Genomic DNA, 11,199 nt, shown 5'->3' on the forward strand with positions numbered 1-11,199 from the left:
CCTACCCTCATATCATAACACTACATACAGACATGTCTACCACTAACCTACCCTCATATCATATCACTACATACAGACATGTCTACCACTAACCTACCCTCATATCATAACACTACATACAGACATGTCTACCACTAACCTACCCTCATATCATATCACTACATACAGACATGTCTACCACTAACCTACCCTCATATCATAACACTACATACAGACATGTCTAACACTAACCTACCCTCATATCATAACACTACATACAGACATGTCTACCACTAACCTACCCTCATATCATAACACTAACCTACCCTCATATCATAACACTAACCTACCCTCATATCATAACACTAACCTACCCTCATATCATAACAATACATACAGACATGTCTAACACTAACCTTCCCCTCATATCATAACACTACATACAGACATGTCTACCACTAACCTACCCTCATACCATAACACTACATATAGACATGTCTAACACTAACATACCCTCATATCATGACACTACATACAGACATGTCTACCACTAACCTACCCTCATATCATAACACTACATACAGACATGTCTACCACTAACCTACCCTCATATCATAACACTACATACAGACATGTCTACCACTAACCTACCCTCATATCATAACACTACATACAGACATGTCTACCACTAACCTACCCTCATATCATACCACTACATACAGACATGTCTACCACTAACCTACCCTCATATCATAACACTACATACAGACATGTCTACCACTAACCTACCCTCATATCATAACACTACATACAGACATGTCTACCACTAACCTACCCTCATATCATAACACTACATACAGACATGTCTACCACTAACCTACCCTCATATCATAACACTACATACAGACATGTCTACCACTAACCTAACCCTCATATCATAACACTACATACAGACATGTCTACCACTAACCTACCCTCATATCATACCACTACATACAGACATGTCTACCACTAACCTACCCTCATATCATAACACTACATACAGACATGTCTACCACTAACCTACCCTCATATCATAACACTACAAACAGACATGTCTACCACTAACCTACCCTCATATCATAACAGTACATACAGACATGTCTACCACTAACCTACCCTCATATCATGACACTACATACAGACATGTCTACCACTAACCTACCCTCATATCATAACACTACATACAGACATGTCTACCACTAACCTATCCTCATATCATAACACTACATACAGACATGTCTACCACTAACCTACCCTCATATCATAACACTACATACAGAAATGTCTACCACTAACCTACCCTCATATCATAACACTACATACAGACATGTCTACCACTAACCTACCCCTCATATCATAACACTACATACAGACATGTCTACCACTAACCTACCCTCATATCATAACACTACATACAGACATTTCTACCACTAACCTACCCCTCATATCATAACACTACATACAGACATGTCTACCACTAACCTACCCTCATATCATAACACTAACCTACCCTCATATCATAACACTACATACAGACATGTCTAACACTAACCTACCCTCATATCATAACACTACATACAGACATGTCTACCACTAACCTACCCCTCATATCATAACACTACATACAGACATGTCTACCACTAACCTACCCTCATATCATAACACTAACCTACCCTCATATCATAACACTTCATACAGACATGTCTACCACTAACCTACCCTCATATCATAACACTAACCTACCCTTCATATCATAACACTACATACAGACATGTCTACCACTAACCTACCCTCATAACATAACACTACATACAGACATGTCTACCACTAACCTACCCTCATATCATAACACTACATACAGACATGTCTACCACTAACCTACCCTCATACCATAACACTACATACAGACATGTCTAACACTAACCTACCCTCATATCATAACACTACATACAGACATGTCTACCACTAACCTACCCTCATATCATAACACTACATACAGACATGTCTACCACTAACCTACCCTCATATCATAACACTACATACAGACATGTCTACCACTAACCTACCCTCATATCATAACACTACATACAGACATGTCCAACACTAACCTACCCCTCATATCATAACACTACATACAGACATGTCTAACACTAACCTACCCTCATATCATAACACTACATACAGACATGTCTACCACTAACCTACCCTCATATCATAACACTACATACAGACATGTCTACCACTAACCTACCCCTCATATCATAACACTACATACAGACATGTCTAACACTAATCTACCCTCATATCATAACACTAACCTACCCTCATATCATAACACTACATACAGACATGTCTACCACTAACCTACCCCTCATATCATAACACTACATACAGACATGTCTAACACTAACCTACCCTCATATCATAACACTAACCTACCCTCATATCATAACACTACATACAGACATGTCTACCACTAACCTACCCCTCATATCATAACACTACATACAGACATGTCTAACACTAACTTACCCCTCATATCATAACACTACATACAGACATGTCTACCACTAACCTACCCTCATATCATAACACTACATACAGACATGTCTACCACTAACTTACCCCTCATATATTAACACTAACCTACCCTCATATCATAACACTACATACAGACATGTCTACCACTAACCTACCCTCATATCATAACACTACGTACAGACATGTCTACCACTAACCTACCCTCATATCATGACACTACATACAGACATGTCTACCACTAACCTACCCTCATATCATAACACTACATACAGACATGTCTACCACTAACCTACCCTCATATCATGACACTACATACAGACATGTCTAACACTAACCTACCCTCATATCATAACACTACATACAGACATGTCTACCACTAACCTACCCTCATATCATAACACGACATACAGACATGTCTACCACTAACCTACCCTCATATCATAACACTTCATACAGACATGTCTACCACTAACCTACCCTCATATCATAACACTACATACAGACATGTCTACCACTAACCTACCCTCATATCATAACACTACATACAGACATGTCTACCACTAACCTACCCTCATATCGTAACACTAATCTACCCTCATATCATAACACTACATACAGACATGTCTAACACTAATCTACCCTCATATCATAACACTACATACAGACATGTCTACCACTAACCTACCCTCATATCATAACATTAACCTACCCCTCATATCATAAAACTACATACAGACATGTCTACCACTAACCTACCCTCATATCATAACACTACATACAGACATGTCTACCACTAACCTACCCTCATATCATAACAATATATACAGACATGTCTACCACTAACCTACCCTCATATCATAACACTACATACAGACATGTCTACCACTAACCTACCCCTCATATCATAACACTACATAAAGACATGTCTAACACTAATCTACCCTCATATCATAACACTAACCTACCCTCATATCATAACACTACATACAGACATGTCTACCACTAACCTACCCCTCATATCATAACACTACATACAGACATGTCTAACACTAACTTACCCTCATATCATAACACTAACCTACCCTCATATCATAACACTACATACAGACATGTCTACCACTAACCTACCCCTCATATCATAACACTACATACAGACATGTCTAACACTAACTTACCCCTCATATCATAACACTACATACAGACATGTCTACCACTAACTTACCCCTCATATATTAACACTAATCTACCCTCATATCATAACACTACATACAGACATGTCTAACACTAACTTAACCCTCATATCATAACACTACATACAGACATGTCTACCACTAACCTACCCTCATATCATAACACTACATACAGACATGTCTACCACTAACTTACCCCTCATATATTAACACTAACCTACCCTCATATCATAACACTACATACAGACATGTCTACCACTAACCTACCCTCATATCATAACACTACGTACAGACATGTCTACCACTAACCTACCCTCATATCATGACACTCCATACAGACATGTCTACCACTAACCTACCCTCATATCATAACACTACATACAGACATGTCTACCACTAACCTACCCTCATATCATGACACTACATACAGACATGTCTAACACTAACCTACCCTCATATCATAACACTACATACAGACATGTCTACCACTAACCTACCCTCATATCATAACACGACATACAGACATGTCTACCACTAACCTACCCTCATATCATAACACTTCATACAGACATGTCTACCACTAACCTACCCTCATATCATAACACTACATACAGACATGTCTACCACTAACCTACCCTCATATCATAACACTACATACAGACATGTCTACCACTAACCTACCCTCATATCGTAACACTAATCTACCCTCATATCATAACACTACATACAGACATGTCTAACACTAATCTACCCTCATATCATAACACTACATACAGACATGTCTACCACTAACCTACCCTCATATCATAACATTAACCTACCCCTCATATCATAAAACTACATACAGACATGTCTACCACTAACCTACCCTCATATCATAACACTACATACAGACATGTCTACCACTAACCTACCCTCATATCATAACAATATATACAGACATGTCTACCACTAACCTACCCTCATATCATAACACTACATACAGACATGTCTACCACTAACCTACCCCTCATATCATAACACTACATACAGACATGTCTAACACTAATCTACCCTCATATCATAACACTAACCTACCCTCATATCATAACACTACATACAGACATGTCTACCACTAACCTACCCCTCATATCATAACACTACATACAGACATGTCTAACACTAACTTACCCTCATATCATAACACTAACCTACCCTCATATCATAACACTACATACAGACATGTCTACCACTAACCTACCCCTCATATCATAACACTACATACAGACATGTCTAACACTAACTTACCCCTCTTATCATAACACTACATACAGACATGTCTACCACTAACCTACCCTCATATCATAACACTACATACAGACATGTCTACCACTAACTTACCCCTCATATATTAACACTAATCTACCCTCATATCATAACACTACATACAGACATGTCTACCACTAACCTACCCTCATATCATAACACTACACACAGACATGTCTACCACTAACCTACCCTCATATCATAACACTACATACAGACATGTCTACCACTAACCTACCCTCATATCATGACACTACATACAGACATGTCTAACACTAACCTACCCTCATATCATAACACTACATACAGACATGTCTACCACTAACCTACCCTCATATCATAACACGACATACAGACATGTCTACCACTAACCTACCCTCATATCATAACACTTCATACAGACATGTCTACCACTAACCTACCCTCATATCATAACACTACATACAGACATGTCTACCACTAACCTACCCTCATATCATAACACTACATACAGACATGTCTACCACTAACCTACCCTCATATCGTAACACTAACCTACCCTCATATCATAACACTACATACAGACATGTCTAACACTAATCTACCCTCATATCATAACACTACATACAGACATGTCTACCACTAACCTACCCTCATATCATAACATTAACCTACCCCTCATATCATAAAACTACATACAGACATGTCTACCACTAACCTACCCTCATATCATAACACTACATACAGACATGTCTACCACTAACCTACCCTCATATCATAACACTACATACAGACATGTCTACCACTAACCTACCCCTCATATCATAACACTACATACAGATATGTCTACCACTAACCTACCCCTCATATCATAACACTTCATACAGACATGTCTACCACTAACCTACCCTCATATCATAACACTACATACAGACATGTCTACGACTAACCTACCCTCATATCATAACACTACATACAGACATGTCTACCACTAACCTACCCTCATATCATAACACTACATACAGACATGTCTACCACTAACCTACCCTCATATCATAACACTACATACAGACATGTCTACCACTAACCTACCCTCATATCATAACACTAACCTACCCTCATATCATAACACTAACCTACCCTCATATCATAACACTACATACAGACATGTCTACCACTAACCTACCCTCATATCATAACACTAACCTAACCTCATATCATAACACTACATACAGACATGTCTAACACTAATCTACCCTCATATCATAACACTACATACAGACATGTCTACCACTAACCTACCCTCATATCATAACATTAACCTACCCTCATATCATAAAACTACATACAGACATGTCTACCACTAACCTACCCTCATATCATAACACTACATACAGACATGTCTACCACTAACCTACCCTCATATCATAACACTACATACAGACATGTCTACCACTAACCTACCCCTCATATCATAACACTACATACAGACAACTCTACCACTAACCTACCCTCATACCATAACACTACATACAGACATGTCTACCACTAACCTACCCCTCATATCATAACACTACATACAGACATGTCTACCACTAACCTACCCTCATATCATGACACTACATACAGACATGTCTACCACTAACCTACCCTCATATCATACCACTACATACAGACATGTCTAACACTAACCTACCCTCATATCATAACACTACATACAGACATGTCTACCACTAACCTACCCCTCATATCATAACACTACATACAGACATGTCTACCACTAACCTACCCTCATATCATAACACTAACCTACCCTCATATCATAACACTACATACAGACATGTCTACCACTAACCTACCCCTCATATCATAACACTACATACAGACATGTCTAACACTAACTTACCCCTCATATCATAACACTACATACAGACATGTCTACCACTAACCTACCCTCATATCATAACACTACATACAGACATGTCTACCACTAACTTACCCCTCATATCATAACACTAACTTACCCTCATATCATAACACTACATACAGACATGTCTACCACTAACCTACCCTCATATCATAACACTACATACAGACATGTCTACCACTAACCTACCCTCATATCATAACAGTACATACAGACATGTCTACCACTAACCTACCCTCATATCATGACACTACATACAGACATGTCTACCACTAACCTACCCTCATATCATAACACTACATACAGACATGTCTACCACTAATCTACCCTCATATCATGACACTACATACAGACATGTCTAACACTAACCTACCCTCATATCATAACACTACATACAGACATGTCTACCACTAACCTACCCCTCATATCATAACACTACATACAGACATGTCTACCACTAACCTACCCTCATATCCTAACACTACATACAGACATGTCTACCACTAACCTACCCTCATATCATAACACTACATACAGACATGTCCAACACCCACCTACCCCTCATATAATAACACTACATACAGACATGGCTACCACTAACCTGCCCTCATATCATAACACTACATACAGACATGTCTACCACTAACCTACCCTCATATCATAACACTACATACAGACATGTCTACCACTAACCTACCCTCATATCATAACACTAACCTACCCTCATATCATAACACTACATACAGACATGTCTACCACTAACCTACCCTCATATCATAACACTACATACAGACATGTCTAACAGTAACCTACCCTCATATCATAACACTACATACAGACATGTCTAACATTAACCTACCCACATATCATAACACTACATACAGACATGTCTACCACTAACCTACCCTCATATCATAACACTACATACAGACATGTCTACCACTAACCTACCTTCATCTCATAACACTAACCTACCCCTCATATCATAACACTAACCTACCCTCATATCATAACACTAACCTACCCTCATATCATAACACTACATACAGACATGTCTACCACTAACCTACCCTCATATCATAACACTACATACAGACATGTCTACCACTAACCTACCCCTCATATCATAACACTACATACAGACATGTCTAACACTAATCTACCCTCATATCATAACACTAACCTACCCTCATATCATAACACTACATACAGACATGTCTACCACTAACCTACCCCTCATATCATAACACTACATACAGACATGTCTAACACTAACTTACCCTCATATCATAACACTAACCTACCCTCATATCATAACACTACATACAGACATGTCTACCACTAACCTACCCCTCATATCATAACACTACATACAGACATGTCTAACACTAACTTACCCCTCATATCATAACACTACATACAGACATGTCTACCACTAACCTACCCTCATATCATAACACTACATACAGACATGTCTACCACTAACTTACCCCTCATATATTAACACTAACCTACCCTCATATCATAACACTACATACAGACATGTCTACCACTAACCTACCCTCATATCATAACACTACATACAGACATGTCTACCACTAACCTTCCCTCATATCATAACACTACATACAGACATGTCTACCACTAACCTACCCTCATATCATGACACTACATACAGACATGTCTAACACTAACCTACCCTCATATCATAACACTACATACAGACATGTCTACCACTAACCTACCCTCATATCATAACACGACATACAGACATGTCTACCACTAACCTACCCTCATATCATAACACTTCATACAGACATGTCTACCACTAACCTACCCTCATATCATAACACTACATACAGACATGTCTACCACTAACCTACCCTCATATCATAACACTACATACAGACATGTCTACCACTAACCTACCCTCATATCGTAACACTAACCTACCCTCATATCATAACACTACATACAGACATGTCTAACACTAATCTACCCTCATATCATAACACTACATACAGACATGTCTACCACTAACCTACCCCTCATATCATAACATTAACCTACCCCTCATATCATAAAACTAAATACAGACATGTCTACCACTAACCTACCCTCATATCATAACACTACATACAGACATGTCTACCACTAACCTACACTCATATCATAACACTACATACAGACATGTCTACCACTAACCTACCCCTCATATCATAACACTACATACAGATATGTCTACCACTAACCTACCCCTCATATCATAACATTAACCTACCCCTCATATCATAAAACTAAATACAGACATGTCTACCACTAACCTACCCTCATATCATAACACTACATACAGACATGTCTACCACTAACCTACCCCTCATATCATAACATTAACCTACCCCTCATATCATAAAACTAAATACAGACATGTCTACCACTAACCTACCCTCATATCATAACACTACATACAGACATGTCTACCACTAACCTACCCTCATATCATAACACTACATACAGACATGTCTACCACTAACCTACCCCTCATATCATAACACTACATACAGATATGTCTACCACTAACCTACCCCTCATATCATAACACTTCATACAGACATGTCTAACACTAACCTACCCTCATATCATAACACTACATACAGACATGTCTACCACTAACCTACCCTCATATCATAACACTACATACAGACATGTCTACCACTAACCTACCCTCATATCATAACACTACATACAGACATGTCTACCACTAACCTACCCTCATATCATAACACTACATACAGACATGTCTACCACTAACCTACCCTCATATCATAACACTAACCTACCCTCATATCATAACACTAACCTACCCTCATATCATAACACTACATACAGACATGTCTACCACTAACCTACCCTCATATCATAACATTAACCTACCCCTCATATCATAAAACTACATACAGACATGTCTACCACTAACCTACCCTCATATCATAACACTACATACAGACATGTCTACCACTAACCTACCCCTCATATCATAACACTACATACAGACAACTCTACCACTAACCTACCCTCATATCATAACACTACATACAGACATGTCTACCACTAACCTACCCCTCATATCATAACACTACATACAGACATGTCTACCACTAACCTACCCTCATATCATGACACTACATACAGACATGTCTACCACTAACCTACCCTCATATCATACCACTACATACAGACATGTCTAACACTAACCTACCCTCATATCATAACACTACATACAGACATGTCTACCACTAACCTACCCCTCATATCATAACACTACATACAGACATGTCTACCACTAACCTACCCTCATATCATAACACTAACCTACCCTCATATCATAACACTACATACAGACATGTCTACCACTAACCTACCCCTCATATCATAACACTACATACAGACATGTCTAACACTAACTTACCCCTCATATCATAACACTACATACAGACATGTCTACCAATAACCTACCCTCATATCATAACACTACATACAGACATGTCTACCACTAACTTACCCCTCATATCATAACACTAACCTACCCTCATATCATAACACTACATACAGACATGTCTACCACTAACCTACCCTCATATCATAACACTACATACAGACATGTCTACCACTAACCTACCCTCATATCATAACAGTACATACAGACATGTCTAACCCTAACCTACCCTCATATCATGACACTACATACAGACATGTCTACCACTAACCTACCCTCATATCATAACACTACATACAGACATGTCTACCACTAATCTACCCTCATATCATGACACTACATACAGACATGTCTAACACTAACCTACCCTCATATCATAACACTACATACAGACATGTCTACCACTAACCTACCCCTCATATCATAACACTACATACAGACATGTCTACCACTAACCTACCCTCATATCCTAACACTACATACAGACATGTCTACCACTAACCTACCCTCATATCATAACACTACATACAGACATGTCCAACACCAACCTACCCCTCATATAATAACACTACATACAGACATGGCTACCACTAACCTACCCTCATATCATAACACTACATACAGACATGTCTACCACTAACCTACCCTCATATCATAACACTACATACAGACATGTCTACCACTAACCTACCCTCATATCATAACACTAACCTACCCTCATATCATAACACTACATACAG

This window comes from Salmo trutta, unplaced genomic scaffold, assembly GCF_901001165.1.
Source record: "Salmo trutta unplaced genomic scaffold, fSalTru1.1, whole genome shotgun sequence".
Classification (NCBI taxonomy): domain Eukaryota; kingdom Metazoa; phylum Chordata; class Actinopteri; order Salmoniformes; family Salmonidae; genus Salmo; species Salmo trutta.